General features: G+C 39.5%; 1 long non-coding RNA gene across 1 annotated transcript; it reads left to right on the forward strand.

Annotated features, from left to right (window-relative positions):
- Positions 1–1770: 1770 nt before the first annotated feature.
- Positions 1771–18893, forward strand: LOC123944438. Its single transcript, XR_006818790.1, has 3 exons — positions 1771–2693; positions 14244–14441; positions 18743–18893. It is a non-coding gene; the product is annotated as an uncharacterized LOC123944438 (long non-coding RNA).
- The last annotated feature ends 276 nt before the right edge of the window (positions 18894–19169 follow it).

Here is a 19169-nt window from a genome sequence, read left to right on the forward strand (position 1 = left end):
AGAAACTCAGACTGGCCTTAAGTAGGCAGCAGACTCTCGGCATGTTTGCTTCATCTTTGAGCACATTCCCGGTTTCCACTCTGTTCCTTCCCCAATCCTAGAATCTCAGTGCTACTGTATCCTAGATTTCTGGGACCACTTCAGAGTTCCCGTGTCCCGACTCAAGTGTTAGAAACCTGTGTGTTCCACCATTCAGAGGATTTGCTTTTCAAATAGGACTGCAGAGTGAGTAAAGCTTAGCATAAAAACCAAAGGTGCAATTTCTGACACAGCGGTGTTCTGTATCTTGGGTTATAGGGCCTTCATACCACCTCTCATATCACACCACATCAACCACTCTGCTCCTCTTACTCACACGGTCCATCTGATACAGTGACTTATCCCACGTCATTACCTCAAGATTGCACATGGGCATTATGAGTTTAAGGGAGCTTCTGTCTTGATAAGGACAGGTTTCCAATCTTTTTATAAAGTCACAAGACTTAAAAAAAAAAAAAAAAGTCACAAGACTTCTATCCCAAAACTGAAACAGAAGGCAGTGCTGGTGCCTATACGATCATGACTATCTCTTATTGTCAGTTTCTTTATCCCCAAAACATGGGAAGAAGGCAAGATGACCGGATGATTTCTAAGGTCCCTATCACCTTCTGTATTTCTATTGTACATATAAAATAAATTTTACATAAACCAAATTTTATCATTTCTAGGCACATAATTTTGGGAAAAGAGAAGAAACAAATTGTTAGTAATAGGAAAATGTGATGGCAGTGACAAAGATCACAGGACTCGAGGTTAGGAAAGCCAGGTGTGGAGTTATAAAAATCCTTCTCTTACGGAAACTTCCTATTCGGGTTTTCCTCTCTCTCTCTTATTCTCTCTCTCTTTTCCCTTTCACTTTCCCTTATGGTTTTTGTTGAATTGTGGCCCACCATCCTATACCCTGGAGTTCTAAATGTTAACAAAATCACAACAATAAGTAAAATATGTAGTACATCAGTAGTGATAAATTCTTTAGAGTTAAAAAAAGGGCGGGGGGGGGAATGAAGAGTTCTGGGGGATGGAAGTGGAGCACAATTTTTACAACATAATAATGTACAATTGTCATAGAAACCAAAGGCAAGTGTGGCAGGGGGCAAGAGTGAACCTTCTGGTGATCAGGAGAGAGCAGCAAGTGCTATGAAAAACAGCTTCTACACCATTCAGGAAGTGACCTTGCTTATCACAAAACAGCAAGTGTCACAAGGACAGGTGAAGGACTTTTACTTTTCAAATACGGTATCTTCATACAAACTAAATGATTTAAAAACAACGGTGGTGAGGTGTCTGGGTGGCTCAGTCAGTTAAGTGTCCCACTCGATTTTGGCTCAGGTCATGATCCCAGGGTCATAAGATGGAGCGCCAGGTTGGGCTCCACACTGAGCATGAAGCCTGTTTAAGATTTTCTCTCCCTCTCCCTCTGCCCCTCCTCCCATGCTCTCTAAATAAATAAATAATAAAAACCTCCCTTGAAAAAATAAAACAACGGTGGCAATATCATAAAACACCTAAATTCTAACTGCAGTTGCAAACTACCTTCCAAAACACCAACAAAATCCACAGATACTAAGGATAATAATGCTTCAAATACCCTATCCCAGGGAATGCTGTTTCTCAATAAGACAGAGTCTACTACTTGACTTGACATTTTCCTTTTCAGCTTTCTACCAGTAATTAATAGGATTTAAACTGAGAAGTTACCTGATTCCTGGAGGCGTGAACTCCAGGGAAGTGTGGTAAGAGAGGCTTCTGTGTTGAACTCATTCTAATCCAGAATTACTGAGGCCAACAGGTGTCCTGGCGGTCCTGGGGTATAAAACGGGAAAAGGCTTACACTGGAGTTGAACTTTGGTCAAAGCCAGCTTCATGGAAGAGGAGTTGGCCTTCACCTAAGAAGTGCTTTGTCCTGCCCAGAGACTTCTTTGTACAGGTGGGGCCTGCTGGACGGGGGGCACCCATTTTTCAACAGCAACTCCATGTGACAATAAGAAGCAAGACCAGTTGTAGATTAGTGTGATCAAGGTCAGTATTCCAGTTCCTGGGGTGGAGGAGAAGTTGGACCAAGCAAAAGCCTCGTATGCTCTGGATAACGGGGGCGGTGGGGAACCCGTTATATGTCTCTCTTTATCCATATATTTATGGATGATTTGTAGAACAGTTCAGACAGTTGCCTCCCCAAATTGCAAAAACATCTTTTACTTCTTAAATTGAAAAGAAACAAAGTCAACTGCTCACCCTCTACCACTCAAGTGAAGTTTAAATCTTGGTCTCCAGAGGGAAATTTTAAGGATTCATTACACACATATATTTACTTATGCCATACAAATGCGTAATGTTCTAGGCTGATTCTGAATGGAGATCGTAGTAACTAGCATTTGTTAAGCACTTACTGTTGATTAATCCTTAGGTATTTTCACTCTTAATCCTCCCAATGACCCGTGGAAGTTTGGTACCTCCGTTTCGTAGAGGAGGGAAATTGGAGTTTGGCAAGATGGAGTGATGGACCAGAATCTGGGCACAGGGCAGCCAGTCTCAGGAGTGCCTTCCTCTATACAGTGCCTCCCAGGAAGCAAACCTGATTCTTTGGCAGTTGGAATAAGAGACCTCACATCCCTTTCCAGCACCACGTCCACCAACTGGTCTCCTTCCTAAGACAGGTAAGAGTGAAGTTACTCTAAACCCTGAACTTACTAACACTGATCCAGTCCATCTGTTCCCTAATTAGGTCAGTGTGACCATTTCTCCACTTCCGTCTTTCACAACCCTCCCTTTAACAAGCTGTACCGCTCAGTTTATGTGTACTTTCCAGCAAGCCTGCCCATGATACTTGATCGTCAGCGGTAAGATAAACTTTCAGTCCCAACTCCATTTCCACAAGCAAATGACTCACTAAAATTTCATAGTCAAGAGGTGAAGGAAAAACGTAAATGTAATTCTTTGAAATGTCTCCTTTGGGTTCAGGGAACATACATGGTAGGGGCTAATTGTCAGAAAGTTTAATTGTTACCCTGTACTGAGCTTCCCTTGTGCACTGGGGCACACCATAGGTGCTAATAGTGAGAAAATTTGACTGCAGCTCTGCTGTGCTCTCTTCATTAAGCTAATGGAACATTTTGCTTTCATTTTCTCCCTAGGGTGGCTGTAGGAGTACAACCTTATAATTGTTGCTCTTACTGTAATTGGAGGTAGTAGGAGTATATATAATCTTATGGTCTTTCCTATGTGGTGGTAGTTTATTTATGACCTATTGATAATTCCCAGCCAGCAGCAGAAAACTCAGTGAGTATTACATTAGCCTTCCCTCCCAGGAGAGTGCCTACCAAACAAAGACTATTATTAACCAGAGGGAACACGTACTAGGGATGGCCCATCATACCAAATACAAACTTCATTACTGCAAAAAAATGACCCCTCTGGGTATCATGGATATTTCTTTTTTTCAATAAAATTAATGAATCTTTTGTCTTTCTTTACCTTTCTTTAGACGTATTAACAAAGCCTCATGAATCTTTCTGGGATTCTGCACATCTTCAAAGTAATGGGGAGTCTTATGTGGCCACTGAGGTCCTTGGAGTATAATGGGCCATGAGAGAAACACCAAAATTTAGCATCCACTACCCTGATTCAGGACACAGGGGTGTACCAAGTACAGCCCAAGGTCAGCAGGACCCTCCCCAGAGGAGGGATATGGGGACACCCTAGGAACCTGTTATAATACAAATGAGGAGATCTGCTGAGGCACAAACATCTCTATTGCCTAACCTTGACCTCTTACAACATATTTTGATAAAATAGCCCTTTAACTATCTTTTATGAGCTGAAACTTTTTTTAGGACACGGAGTAGTCTCTGAAAATTCTCCACAACCTATGTGTTCTGTTTGGCTTTCATTAAAGGGTCACTATGGAGAACTTGCATATTAATGATTTTGCTGTTTAAAATAGTTCCACTCGAGGACTGTCCCTCACTTCTGAACTGAAGGTATCTTCTGAGGTCAGTACACAGAACTCATATATATAAACAAGTGAGGCTGGCATCCATGAGAACATAGAATTATGTGTCCCACCCCCACTAGATTCTTGAACATGCAAGAATTAAGCAGACTGGATAAATAGTCAAATACATGAATTGTCAAAACTTAAATTCTGCAAATTGGCATTTGGTCAATTAACTCTTATGTGGCAAGCACAACACTAAAAATCTTCACAGAGATGATTTTGTTTTCTACTCCTGTGGTAGTGCAGAACAGTGGCCTCCGAACAAGCCTGTGTCCTAATGGACACAGGTGGGCCAATGTAATCACCGGGATCACTATGAGCAAGGAAAGAGGGTCAGAGTCAGAAAGGAAAATATGACCCCAAAAGCAAAAGTTGAAGTGATGAGGCCATGAACCAAGGAATGTGGGCAGCCTCACAGGCTGGAAAAGGCACGAAAATGGATTATCCCTCTAGAGACTCTGGCAACAATGTGGTCCTGATGACCCATTTAGGACCTCTAACCACCAGAACTGTAAATGGCGAGTCCGTGTTGTTTTAAGCCACTAAATCTGGGGTAATTTGTTGAAACAGCAATAGGACACTATATAACTCTCCACGGTTTTACAAAACAGACTCATCATCTCCATTTTATAGTTGAGAGAGCTAGTATTTCAGGGATTCAAGTGGTTTAGCTCACCCTGTTTCCTCTCACAATGCATGGGGGGGGGGGGAGGTGTAGCCAGTTTTGAGTAGAACTGCATTCTCTCCTGAAGCAGATGTGTTGTCCCAAGTCTCTGGAAAGCGGCAAGATGCATGCATTAGGTAACGTGCTAACTGCACACCTACTCTTTTATCTCCAGGTATCAGATTAGATGATTTTCTAAAAAAAGATCTATTATTTATTTGAGGAGGAGCGGCAGCGGGAGAGGGAGAGATAGTCCCAAGTGGATTCCCTCCTCAGCACAGAGCCCAGAGCAGGGCTTTATCCCAGGACCCTGAGATCATGACCTGAGCTGAAATCAAGAGTCAGCTGCTTAACCAACTGCACCACCCAAGCACCCCTAGGTTAGAAGACTTTTTAATAAGCTTAGCTGAGTTTTTTATTTTCTAAAAAGGTGGCAGTTTTGTGAAGATTAACTCAGCATTTCTGAAACCAGAGCTTCTTATATTATTCCTTCTTTTGGCAGAAATTTTCCTTTGTCTCACCATTTAAGTTTAGACTCAAAAACTATACCAGGAGGGAATAAACAGTCTATGAGGGGAAGGGACTTATTGCCTTTCCCAGTTTGCAACAATAACTTCAATCAGGTAGGGTCTTAGAGAAAGATGTCATATTCCAGGTTCAACTTGGCAGCCCACATAAATAGAGAGCATACTTTTGGATAGTTAATGGTCATTTTCCATGTTCCTAGCATCATGGCTCCCTGGATTCTGTAGCAAGTATAGATATAAAGGTCTGAGCCTTTAGGTTTGTTCTGGATTTAAGCACAATTGGCTCTACAGAACATACGGTTCATTACACATCTCCCTTCTCTGTGTGGTCCAAGTGAAGGCAACCCCATGTGACCCAGGCATGGCCTGGAGGCATGGCCAATCAGGGTACAGCATGTTAATTCCTGACCACAGTGATTGGTTCAGGGATCAAGAAGGATGGCCCAGAGTTCTTAGGCCTTTACTGCCAGAGAAGGAAAGATGTTTTCTCTTCCTCAGAAGCTATCAGAGTAATATAAGCCGTGACTCATGCATCTGTGGCCATTTTTACTGAACATTTGAGGCACTCATCTGCTGCGAGAGAGAGCAGCCAACACCCAGGAGCTGAGAGTTGACAGAAATTCCAGTACAAAAAAAGAAAGAAAGAAAGAAAGAAAGAAATTCTAGTACATAAGCCAACAAAACACCCTTTTCAAATTTAAGTTAGATGGATATGCATTTGTCATTAAAGTAGTATATATGTTAAATTTAACTTTTCAGGGCACCTAGGTGGCTCAGTTGGTTAAGCATCTACCTTCAGCTAAATCATGGTCTTAGGGTTCTGGGAATGCTCCCCACGTCACACTCCCTGCTCAGTGGGAAGTCTGTTTCTCCCTCTGCTCCTCACCTTGCTTGTGCTTGCGCGCTCTCTCTCTCTCTCATGCTTTCTCTCTCTCAAATAAGATCTTTAAAAAAATTGATTTTTCAAAAAGGTGATATCATACCTGAAGAAAATGACATAAAGCAACAACCTCCTCTCCACCTTGTCTCATCTGCCCATTTCCATCCCATAGGTTAATAATAGTCATTCTTAATTTTTAAGATTTTTTGATTTTATAGTTGCATATGCAAGCAACTATAAAAATACATCTGTATTGGGCGCCTGGGTGGCTCAGTGGGTAAAGCCTCTGCTTTCAGCTCACGTCATGATCTCAGGGTCCTGGGATAGAGCCCCACATCGGGCTCTGCTCAGCAGGAAGCCTGCTTCCCCCTCCCTCTCTGCCTGCCTTTCTCTGTCTACTTGTGATCTCTGTCAAATAAATAAAAAACAAAATCTTAAAAAAAATACATCTGTATTTTCTCCATTTTACCACAGAAAATGAATTAGACTTACTGTTTTCCAACTTGCTTTTTTCACCTAACAGTGTATCCTGTCTAAATTTTCCTATCAATAGATAGAGGACTTCCTCCTTTATGCAGCTAGATAGTATTACAGAATCCATTTTGATTAGAAGGACCTTGGAAATTCAGGTTGATTTTGAGGAGCTGGGTCAACTCTATCTGAGAAAATAGGATTGCTCCATGGCAAAGAATATACAGAATTTCTAGGCTCCCTTCTTAGTATATCCACATCTCCTTTTTTTGCATATTAACAAGCTTATTCTTCCCCAGAAATTAACATCAAAATTTAGGGCAACACTTGCCATAAAAATTATGAATGACCAACACTGTATATATAATCTTGAAACATGAACCCAGGATAAATAGAACTGTGGCATAGGTTGGAAATCTACAATTCAGTTTGGTTCACAAATGTTTTCTTTGTACAGTGCTTAAAATTTTTTAACTACTTGCTAATATTTAAGAAATTTATATTGGGCTATTTCATACTAATATTTTAGTATTTAATTTATAATATCTTATTTCAATATTTCATACTCAATACAGATTTCTGGTTTCCCTGGGCAACCTGGACTGCTCATTTCCACAAGGCCACAACAAGCTAAAGTTGTACAGCACGTTTCAGGTAGATGCTCAGTAAACACATGTAGGACTTCATCTGGAGATGGCAGGTTAAGCATACACATTTCCTCTGACACCCTTACCAAAACTCACAGGAAGTATAATATTAAGATGTTTTTGAAAAGTTTTTTTTTTTTTAAATAGCTATAAAGTCTCAAAGACAGTAGGAAAGGAGATGATAGCAACAGAATGTTGGAAGGTGGAAAGCCAACAAAGAGAAAGTTGAGTCTTAAGGCAATTATGGGAAAGAAAAAAACAAAAACCCAGCATGCTTTGCATATTGAATTTCTAAATCCTCAGGAATTGATGGCCCCAGAGACTTAAGAATATGTATAAGAAGATGAACTGTAAACGGGAAGAGTGGTAGACGGATTTTACCTAGATGCCATCCCTTCTTCTACCTGGGAGAAAACCAGTACCTTATTCCCTTACGGAGCTAGGAGAAAGAGGGCCTCTGGACTTGGGGGAAGGGGAGCCTAGGAGAAGTTACTAATGTTGACCCTGTACCGAAAATGTATCCCTACTAAATGTTGATACTACTGCCTGTACGCCTCCCAACCTGGCTTCCAGAAGGCAGACAGCTTTATAAACCCAGGGAGGAGTAATAAAGGTTCTTTTTTGGAAATCTGACCCCACCAAGAAAAATGACCTAGAAATACTGATGTGGGCTGAGAGTTCTCATAAACAGAACAGACTGATGACTCTGCAGCAAGACCCATAATCATCAAGCCCCCCAGGCTAACCCGAGAACTTTCACTGAGCTTTTAAGTAATCCATTCTTCATTATTATCAAGCAGCTATAGATTCTTAGATATCTGAGGGAAACGTCCAACATAAAAGATAAAGTCCAAAATGAACCAAAAGAAAAGAACAAGTAAGTTGCAACTTAGAGGAAAACAAAGACTACAGAGGAACATGAGAACTTTTAAAAAAGCTATCATTAAAATTTTCAGAGAAAACAAATTTTTTTCAGAGAAATAAAAGATGATATTGCATCCATGAAACAGGAGTTTCCATTACAAAGGAATATTCAGAAAATGTAAAAGAAAAAATCCTTGGAAATTAAAAGTTTGATAAAAGAAATGAGAAATTCAATAAATGGATTAGAAGAAAAACTGAGAAATTCTCCCAGAACTGAGATTAAAATACAAATAGAAAATAAAGGAGTAGGCTTAAGAGAAATACAGGAGATTATACCTGAATAATAGGATGACAAGGAAGATAAGGTAGAAATCATCAACAAAAACATTTATAAAAATTTCCCAAAATTAAATGAAGAATATGATTTCCACATTGAAAATAATCCAGTAAGTTAATAAAAAGTAGACTTATAAAGGGCTCCTAAATATCAGATTTCAGAACTCAGAGGATAATTAGAAGATTCACAGTGTTTCCAAAGAAGGGAAACAGATTAAATATAAACAATCAAGATTGAGAAACAGACTTCTCTAGAGCCCGCAAGAAACTAGAAGAAAATGGTGTATTTCCTACAAAATCCTCAGGAAAAATAATTTCCATTCTGTCATTCTAGGCTCAGCCAAAATATCACTTAAATGATGGGTGCCTGGATGGCTCAGTCAGTTAAGTGTCTGCCTTCTGCTCGGGTCGTGATCCCAGGGTCCTGAGATCAAGCCCCAAGTCTGTCTCCCTGCTTAGTAGGGAGCTCTGCTCCTCCCTCTCCCTCTGCCCCTTGCCCCCACTTGTGTTCTCTCTCAAATAAATAAATAAATATCGCTAAAAAGAGACATTTTCAGAGATTCAAATTCCCCAAAATTTGTTTTTTTGTGTGTCCTTTTTTATGTAACTACTGAAGGAGACCCCCAAAATTGATGAGGTTGACAATTTTGAAAAACTTGGGAGTCCAACAGAGTGGGGATCCCACTACATTCAAGCGGCAAATGGAGTCCTCGGAATAAAAGCAATCAGATGCCAATGTCCTCTAGGTTATGTCAGAATCAGTTCTAACCTGTACCTCACACAGTCAGGCATATCCACTGTGTTAACCATTAGCTTAATACAAAACAGAAGACTTCCCAATTCACATTGTAATCACTAATATCTGGAAGGGCGAAAAAGTTGGGGTGTGTGTGTGGGATGGGAGCATTTTTCACATATTATTTGTGCTTTCTCTTTAAACAAACAAGCAAAAAAGGTCAGTTTTACTGCATGATACTTTATATTTTTTAAGATTTTTTTTTTTTTTAATTGGACAGAGATCACCAGTAGGCAGAGAGGCAGGCATGGGCAGGGGGAGGGGGAAGAAGGCTCCCCACTGAGCAGAGAGCCCAAGGCGGGGCTGGATCCCAGGACCCTGGGACCATGACCTGAGCTGAAGGCAGAGGCCTTAACCCACTGAGCCAATCAGGTGCCCCTACTGTATGATACTTTCAAACCTGCTGTTTAAAGGAAGGATTAGTTCTTGTGTCACAGTTTCCTGTTTTCCCAACTTCCCCCAAACCTATTAAGACCTATGTAACAGAAGTAGGATCTTAAATACCTTTTGGGTTGTTTTTTTTTTATATTTTTTATTTATTTGACAGAGAGAAATCACAACTAGGCAGAGAGGCAGGCAGAGAGAGAGGAGGAAGCAGGCTCCCTGCAGAGCAGAGAGCCTGATGCGGGGCTCGATCCCAGGACTCTGAGATCATGACCTGAGCCGAAGGCAGAGGCTTTAACCCACTGAGCCACCCAGGCGCCCCTGGGTTGTTTTTTTTTAAATAACTTTTTAATTTTAGAATATTTTTAATTAACAGAAAAGTTGGAAAAAAAATAGAGAGTTCTCTGGTAACATCTCATTCAATGTCCCCACTGTTAACATCATACAGTGATTCATTTGTCACGACTAGGGAATCAACACCAGTACTTTATTTACCATTAAGTAAACTCTATAGTTATTCTGTTTCATCAGTTTTCCCTGTTCTAGGATCATATTCTAGGACATCACATTACATACATGTCTCTTTAGGCTGCTCCAGTCTGACAATTTCTCAGACTTCTCTTATTCTTGGTGACTTTGGCCAATTTGAAGAGTGTTGATAAAATATTTTATAGAATGTCCCTAAATATGGGTTTCTGATGGTTATTATCATGGTTAGACTGGGGATTATGGGTATTTGGGAGGAAGACCAGGGAGGTGAGTGTCATTTTTTGTCACAGCGTATCTGGGATACATGCTATCAGTGTGACATCACTGATGAGTCAACCATGATGAGCTAGCCCAGATAGCATTTGCCACATTTATCCATGTAAAGCTATTATTTCTCCTTCCCACAACCTCCTCCCCAGAAGCAAGTCACTAAGCTTAGCCCACACGCAAGGGGTAAAGAATGAAGATGGGTGGTAAATATCTATATAAATCATTTGGAAATATTCCCCTATCCCTTTTTTACTTGCATTTGTTCAACTGTGTATTTATTTTATACTTTGGATTATAATCTAATACCGTCTTTTTTATTTTGTTGCCTCAATTTTTCCAGGTGTGTCCATTGGTAGCTCTTCTAGGTTGGCTCCTGTTTTCCTTGATTATGCCTCATTTCCTGCTCGTGTTTTGAGCACTTTCTACTCTCTAACATTACAGGATCCTGTCAGTTCATCTTGAATATTTGCTCCCTCAGCCCTATAATCAGCCATGTCCCCAAGGAACCTGGTTCCTTTATTAGAGAATATCATACCACCTTAATTTAATGCTATGATTCTTTTTTCCTTTTTCTTTAGGACTTCACCCTTCTGTCAATTTAAGAGCTATTGGGAATAATAGGGAAAGAGAAAGATTTTGATAAGTTTCCTCAAGATTAATGTAGAATTTATTCTAACACCTTACTCTAGCTTCTTACAAGACAGAGACTATATTAATTGTTCCTTATCCTAGAAGAACAGTGTTAGAAATTGGAATTTTCAGGGAACCTGGGTGGCTCAGTGGGTTAAGTGTCTGCCTTCAGCTCAGGTCATGATCTCAGGGTCCTGAGATCAAGTCCTGCATTGGGCTTTCTGCTCTGTAGGGAACCTGCTTCCTCCTCTCTCTCTGCCTGCTTGTCTGTGTACTTGTGATCTCTGTCAAATAAATAAATAAAACCTTAAAAAAAAAAGAAATTGGAATTTTCAGTCTTAACATATCCTTAGAAATATTATTTGACTAACATTTTACAACCCATCTGAAGAATGCTAAACACGCATTCCAAGAATTAGATTCAGTGATATTAAGTATTTTAAGAGCAGGAACCCCATAAATACATAGGATAGTTAACTTCTTAGCTTTGCATTTTTATTAGGACTATCTAACAGATTTTATAAATCCCATACCCTGAGTCATTCAGTGTGTGCCTAGCTGGTGTCATTTTTCTTAAGGAAAAAAAAAAAGGATGTTTCACTAGACACACAAAATGAATAACAACACTAGAATTTAAAAATTACTTTAGAAAGAGACAGTTAAATTAACCTGAAATCTATACTATATAAGTGTGAATTCAAAGTTAATTGTATTCTTTTTCCAAAAAACTACATTTGCACTTACAGATACAAGGCTCAATTCAACTGTCTGTGTCAAATGACTTAATCTGGTCATTAGACTTATGGGGAAATTTAAGCATTTTAGTGAAAGGGGACAAATACAATATTCTTTTTGTTTAAATTAAGTTTTGCAGTTCAAAGGATTTGTTCATTTGGGCCTTCAAGTTCCTTCTTTCAACATGAGAGAGTCTTGAAGGTAGAATCTTTGCTTGAAAGGCTTTTGCATTTGAATCTAACTTTTACTTTGAAACTAACCAAAAAGAAACTAAGTGTATCAGAAGCATAGCTAATCTCCTAGAAGTCAGCATTGCATTCAGTGTATTAAAATTAAAACGTTTTTTTTCTCCTCTTTAAATAGGCATCTGGTAATACAAGGCAATTCAGCTGGGTTAGGATAAAACAGGCAATGTTTTTCCTTCACTAGTTCATTTGGAAAAATCGCTTTGCTAATTGAGAAAAATTTAATGAATTTTACTTGTATTAAAATAAAGGTGATTGGCAACAATGTACTCATTTGAGAAAGTCATTACATTTATGTATTGTGTTTTCATGTAAATACTTTGGCCAAATGTATTAGCAAGGAATATAATATTATGGTTCATGGTTCTTTTAGTATCTGAAAAGAATAATTGTATAACCAATCAATGAAAACAAAGTAAATGTTCCTCTTGGGTTTGTACAATAAAAATGGAATTAAAATTACTCAGGCTCAAAAATGCAAATATAATGCATCTGTCTACCAGTAGAAAAATAAAATTCTAAAGGCAGAACTTGTATAGTAAGGCCAGTATTTCAATTCCTTTTAAAGTCTTCATTTGATTCCAGAATCGATCACTTCAAAATTCACTTCCATGCATTTTTATAAAGTGATCAAATAAAACAAAATTATCATTCATTTTCCTAGACAGGCTCACTGATATTCAGAACACATTCTGGGGAAAATTAATGCTAATCAGTACAGCAGCAGCAACCAAAATAGCACTGTAATGTATTAGACAGTAACATAAGATTAAATTCACATTAAACTCAAGAGCAAATAACCCATATCAATTTAAACAGATTAAATCCTGGGAAAGGGCAAAGGTTAGAAATGATCTGAAGGATAATCAAATTGTACTGAGAACAATAGGCCTTATATTAGACAACAGCACCCCCTACCGGAGGCTTGAGGCTGCCTGGACAGGCATTCTTGGAGGCTGCTGGGAAGAACGGGCAGGGGGAAAGGAATCTGTGAGGATTCTCAGACCTCCACCTGCCAGGTGGGGCCGCCAGCATCAGTCCCAGAATCATTTCTTCTCTATTGTGTAATCACAGACCTTAAGCATATCACCGAGATTTTTTTTTCCTAAAGATTTTATTTATTTATTTGACAGAGAGAGAGCACAAGTAGGCAGAGAGGCAGGCAGAGAGAGAGAGAGAGAGGAGGAAGCAGGCTCCCCGCGGAGCAGAGAGCCCAATGCAGGGCTCTATCCCAGGACCCTGAAATCATGACCCGAAGGCAGAGGCTTAACCCACTGAGCCACCCAGGTGCCCCTATCACCTAGAATTTTTATTAATTCTCAACTATAGGTGAGCAAGAAATGGATTCTGAAGATTTCATTAGTAAACATTTTGAGTGCTTTTTTTTTTTAAGAAACGTCAAATTCTCTGATAAATACTTGATATGAAAAAGCAATATCTGTTCATGCAATAATTTTAATCAGGCTTCCTTGGAATTTCCCCACAGTGCTCAAAATTATTCCTGTCCTTGGTGAGAATGTTTCTTGGGGTGCTTTGACCTAATACTCCAACAAGCATGCATGGTGGCTATATTTAGTACATCTATTTATGGGTACAGATGTACATACCCACAGCATATATATATACACTGTGAGTTATCTGTGCTTCAGAATGGATCCTAGAGAAGCCTTGATAAGATGGCAAGACTTCCACATCAGTTTGCCCGTTAGGGTTTGGGTTTATGGCTTTTTTTCCCTATTATTCTTTGGGTGAATAAACATCCTTAACAATCACAAGAAATATGAAAACTCCTGAGAAATAATAAAAGCAATCATTTGACAAGCAGACCAACCATATATAAGATATCCTCTTTTTAAATTAATGTAAAATACCCAACAAGCTTTTGAATTCAACAATTCGAATAAATCAAATATTTAAACTGGGTTATGTTATATAACTAAAGGACACCTCAGTCAAGCTGACTTGTTAAACCTGTTTAAATGCCATAAGCAGTAAGTACAGTAATCGGAGAAATAAAGTGAAGACAAATCAAGAGACATTATTTTAACAGATGGGGGCAGATACACAGAGTGACTAGGGGAGAAAAGACAACAGAAGCATGCGCTAAAACCAGGTCTGGCTTGAAAAGAAGCTGAAACTATTATGAAAAATGATCCCGGAAACAGCTCTCAGCTTCGCATTTTATTTTCTCAACACCCACCCAACCACCTCCAGCACCAAATGCTTTAGGTTTGTGACTAACCTATGAATGGTTTTTATAAAAACCTTCTAGGAAGGCACATTACCCCACCAAATGGATCCTAGCTCAGAGACCGTGTTCATGTTCCCGGCCAGATGAGAGGAGAAGGTGACCTTTGAGGCAACCAGGGCCAGCTGAATTGGAAAGTGCTCCATTTAACCATCCTTCCTAAAGTGTGGAGTAAAATCATTTCAGAAAGGAGTTCAATATCTATTGGGAGTTGTCTGCGAGGTGAGAATGTTCATTTCCTGAGGCTAGAACCTTCAACACATTCCTCAAAGAAACAATTATAGGTGCCTGAGGGAAGCAGCTGAGTAGTGGGGGGAAAAAAGTCAGGACAGAGGAGACCAGGATCCTAACCCAGCCTGGCTCTACTGTGTGCCCTTGCGTGTCACGTAGCCTCTCTGTGCCTTACCTTCCTTGTCTGTAAAAATGAAGATGTCTATTTCCAGCTTTAATAGCAAAAGAAATTGTCATGAGTATATAGTATCCAAACAAGACTTGATCTAGCAGTGCTTCATAAAATCATCATGCTCAAGAAGAGAATGGGTTCACAGAGTCAAAGAAGTGAAGTTAATGGCACGTCTTCCCCAGATTCACCCATTCATTCATTTATTCTTCAGTAGATGACTACTAAGGGTCTACTATGTGTCAGACTCCAAATCTGGGCATGGGATCCAAATCTGAACAAGACCCAATCCCTTTCCTCAAAGAACTTGCAGCTTAGTAGAGAAAAAACACAAATAGATGTGCTTTCACCGGCTAGGGCAGCGAGACGTGTGGTAGCATAAACCACGGTGCTGAGAACGCACGTCCGGAGGAGCCCAGGGGGGAACGATGGAAACTATCACCAAAGGATGCGTGCACCAGTAACACCCACTTCCAATCTCAAACCATCAATAGGGGTTACCCATAAAAATAAAAAATACATACAGGAAAGAAAGAAAGAAAAAAGTATTTTAAGTAATGTGAGCAGCCTAGAGCAGGGAGGCAACCTTGGGCTGCTGAGTGTGGCTGGAGGGCAGGGGCTGCCCCGAGAACAGGAGCAAGCCCTAAAGGACTGGAGGGAGCACCTCACTCTCCCTAGGGTGAGGATGAGCATGGGACAGAATGGAACAGGTTGGAGATTTTTAAGGCTGGTGGCAAGAAGTCCAGTTAAGAGCTAGTGATAAAGAATTGTACTATGGCCATAGCAGTGGAAATAGAAGAGAGGAAATTTACAAATATTTATGAAGTAGAATTAACAGGAGTTAATGACCGATTGTGTTTGGGGGTGACAGAGAGAGGGAGTGGTTGAGGATGACTTCAGATTTCTGGCTTGGATATCTGGTGCGCTGGCAGCAATGCAGGACGATCAGTTTGGGTCGAGGGAGATGAGCAATTCTGTCTGGGCCATTGGTTGACGAGACATTCAGATGAGGACGACTATGAAGATTGTAGAGGATACAGGGAGATTAGAGCCACAGATACTGATTTGGGAGGTCATGTGGAGCATTGTCCCAGATAGTGTAGTCTCACAGTTCATTACCTGGAGAGGAAATGTCTTCTTCCTTCTACCACCCACTTACCTAGGTACTGGAAAATCTTGTGGAAGGATTCTGACTGCTTTGGACGGTATGCCCAACCCTATGGCCAAGAAGGTGTGTTTCCTTATTGGGCAGCCTCAACTGGAACCATTTACTTGAAAGGATTATTTCCCAAAGGGTAGAAGAGTACTGTGTAAAGCAATGAATGTTACAATGAATGTTCCCCAGTCCACTTCTTTTTTATCAGTAACTATTCAAAAAATATTTGCCAAGCAAATGATATTTTCAGCATACATCCATAACCTTTTAATTTTTGTTCTTTTTTTTAAAAAGATTTTATTTATTTATTAAGAGAGAGGTCATATTTATATGAGAGATCATATTTATATAAGAGAGAGATCATAAGTAGGCAGAGTGGAAGGCAGGGGTGGGGGAGGAAGCAGGCTCCTTGCTGAGCAGAGAGCCTGATGCAGGGCTCCCTCCCAGGACCCTGAGATCATGACCTGAGCCGAAGGCAGAGCTCAACCCACTGAGCCACCCAGGCGCCCCCTAAATTTTTATTCTGTAAGCATTTTAATAAATAGACTGAAACCTTTCAATTCTCTCTGCCAAAATGCCCAACCAACAGGGACCATTAAAGAATATGGTGATGAAGAAGTTACCCATTTACGCCAGGAATTAAACTAGCTGTATCTATACAAAATGAACACGAACAGCCTTCTAAGGAAGTAAACCAGGGCAGGGGCTATAAGTACATGACTTACATCCCTACAATTAGGAACCCCCACAATTCCAATCAAGGTCATCTGGAATTGTGTTTAGAAAAGGGTAGTGAATTATATGGTGCCAGAACTAGAGACAGAGTGTATGAACTGTTTATGAAAGAGAGTGACCTCTCTGAATAACAACGCTCCATATACACTAACATTTTACCTGATTCTGTGCATTAGTGACCTCTGAGTTTCTTGTTAGTAGTTGTTGTTTGACTATAAGTAGAGAATGTACTGGTTTTGTGAATGAAAATGCACCATCTTCCTGCAATCGTATTTGGCCATCTCTGCTGTGAGTTTAGTTATGTGAGTTGGCGTCCCCAAATTCTGACTGCATAGGTGGATGTAGGTTGTACAAAACTCAGCTCTGAAAGCCATAGAGAAGTAGATGCCACTTATGGGACCTTCTAGCAGAAGGCTTGCTAACCCTCCAGCCATCCTCTTGGACAGAACCCCTGCAAGTTACCTTCTATAATAGTTGAAAGGAACCCCAGTTGATAAGTCGAGGTAAATTACAGACCACACTAAACAATGTGTGGTGATTAATGAACATAGGAATTCCTATCTGTTCAATGGCTAAAAATAGTATAAATAAATAGTAAAAATATATGGTAAAAACAAAAAATAGTTAAAAAAATAGTAAATAGTAAAAAAGTTTTAAAAAACAGTAAAAATTAAAGAATATTTCTAGGTACTTTATGGAGATACAAAAAAAGTATGTAAAATGTGTTCCTTGAAATCTTATATGTAACAGTATGTACAATCTTATTTGTAATCAGATTGAATGTTTGTCTTTCCAAAATTCAAATGTTGAAGCCCTAATCTATATACATTGTAATGGTATTTGGAGGTGGGGTCTTTGGGAGGTGATTAGGTCATAAGGACTGAGCACTTATGAGAAGGGAGACGGCTCCCACCAGACACTGTGTCTGCCGCCATTTTGACCCTGGACTTTCCAACTTCCAGAACAGTGAGAAATAATAAATAACTGTTTTTTAAGCCATCCTCTCTGTGGTAATTATTTACAGCAGCCCAAGCTGAATAAGACAGTGAAAAACTGGAATTAACTTAAACATTCCATAGGCAATAATAAAATGTGATCCCAATTGGCAAGAGCATGTAAATAAAAAGACTAAAGAGTTATACATGGAAACATTAACAGGCAAGATCACGTGTCTTTTTTAATAATCTGCTTTGTTCTTTTATGTATTTAAATTTTTTTTCTGTGGTGAGCATATATTTTATAATTGAGAAGCTTTCACTCACTATGAATTCCTAAGAAGAAACTTCAATTTTTTTGTATAAGTCTACAGAATCTTCTTTAGATTTTATTATTTCAAAAGAATGTAGAAGTTCTTATATTGAATTTTTAGAGGAAATATAGTGGACTGTCCTTTTGGTTTACTGAAGACTTAATTTGCCACTCTGCTTGCACATATTTGGTCCTTCATTCAAAACAAAATCAATAGAGCAGCATTGGCCCAATTTTACTTATTACCATAGAAACAAAATAGTGACAAAAGCACACAGCCCCTTCCTTCCCTCCCTCTCACATACATGCCCTCTTTGTTTCTTTCTCACCTGTTTTCATTCATTGCCATTGTCTTCCCTCTTTTTTTTTTTTTCATTTCATCTTTTTTCATATGTTGGTTCCTTCCTTTCAAAAAAGTACATATGTGGCCCCCCCCCAAAAAATGTACACATGACTAAATTCTAAATGCCAACTTGTTTCTCTCTTTTATACTCCTCGGGGGTCCTCCTCATTCACCCTAAATAAGGTACAGTTATAGTTTTCCTGGGAAGCTTGTCTAATCCTGCATTCTGAATGCAAAAAATTTCGATATTCAGAACTTAATTCAAGTGAACTTTTTTTTAAAGCTTTTATTTATTGACTCGAGAGAGAGAGAGACAGACACAGCAGAGAGAGCAGGAGCAGGGAGGAAAGGGAGGATAAAGGCAGAAAAGTGATGTGGCAACTCCTGAGAATCTTCCTTATTAGAAACTGACATGTGCCCTTTACTTACTCTTTCTTGTTTCCTTTATTCTTCTTGGTGAAAGGTGGATGTGATAGCTAGAGGTAAAATAATAACTTGGGATGGTAGATGACCTTGGGAATGGAGACCATGTCTGGAAGAACAAAAAAAGAAGCCACACCTGAGCCACTGTTACTCTGTGTTTTCTGTCATTTACAGTCAAATCAAATACTAATTCAAAGAGAGGGATGGCTTATTTTTAGATGTGAACTGGAACTGCTGCAGCCGTAGTGCAACCATGAAGGAACTAAGCTGAAAGCCAAAGCCAAACCCAAGAATGGCAGGTGATAACATAGAGCTGTAGAGTCAACCAACTCTCCAACTATCTTCCTGTGGATTTTATATTAGGTGAGAAAATACTTTTGTTATTGTTTAAGTCACTGAGTTGGTGATTTCTGTTTCTTGAAGCTGAAAACAATCTAGCTGGTACAGAGTTTAATGGTTTCTAATGATTGTAAACTACATGCTTCTTCAACAAAGACTTAACTAACCAAAGATGAGGAAGAAACAGAATTAAATATGGAAAGTTGAGAAAGGTGTGTTATAACACATTTAAAAAAATAGAAAGTTAGGGGCACCTGGGTGGCTCAGTGGGTTGAAACCTCTGCCTTTGGCTCAGGTCATGATCCC

The sequence above is a fragment of the Meles meles genome, chromosome 6 (genome assembly GCF_922984935.1).
Source record: "Meles meles chromosome 6, mMelMel3.1 paternal haplotype, whole genome shotgun sequence".
Taxonomy (NCBI): Eukaryota; Metazoa; Chordata; class Mammalia; order Carnivora; family Mustelidae; genus Meles; species Meles meles.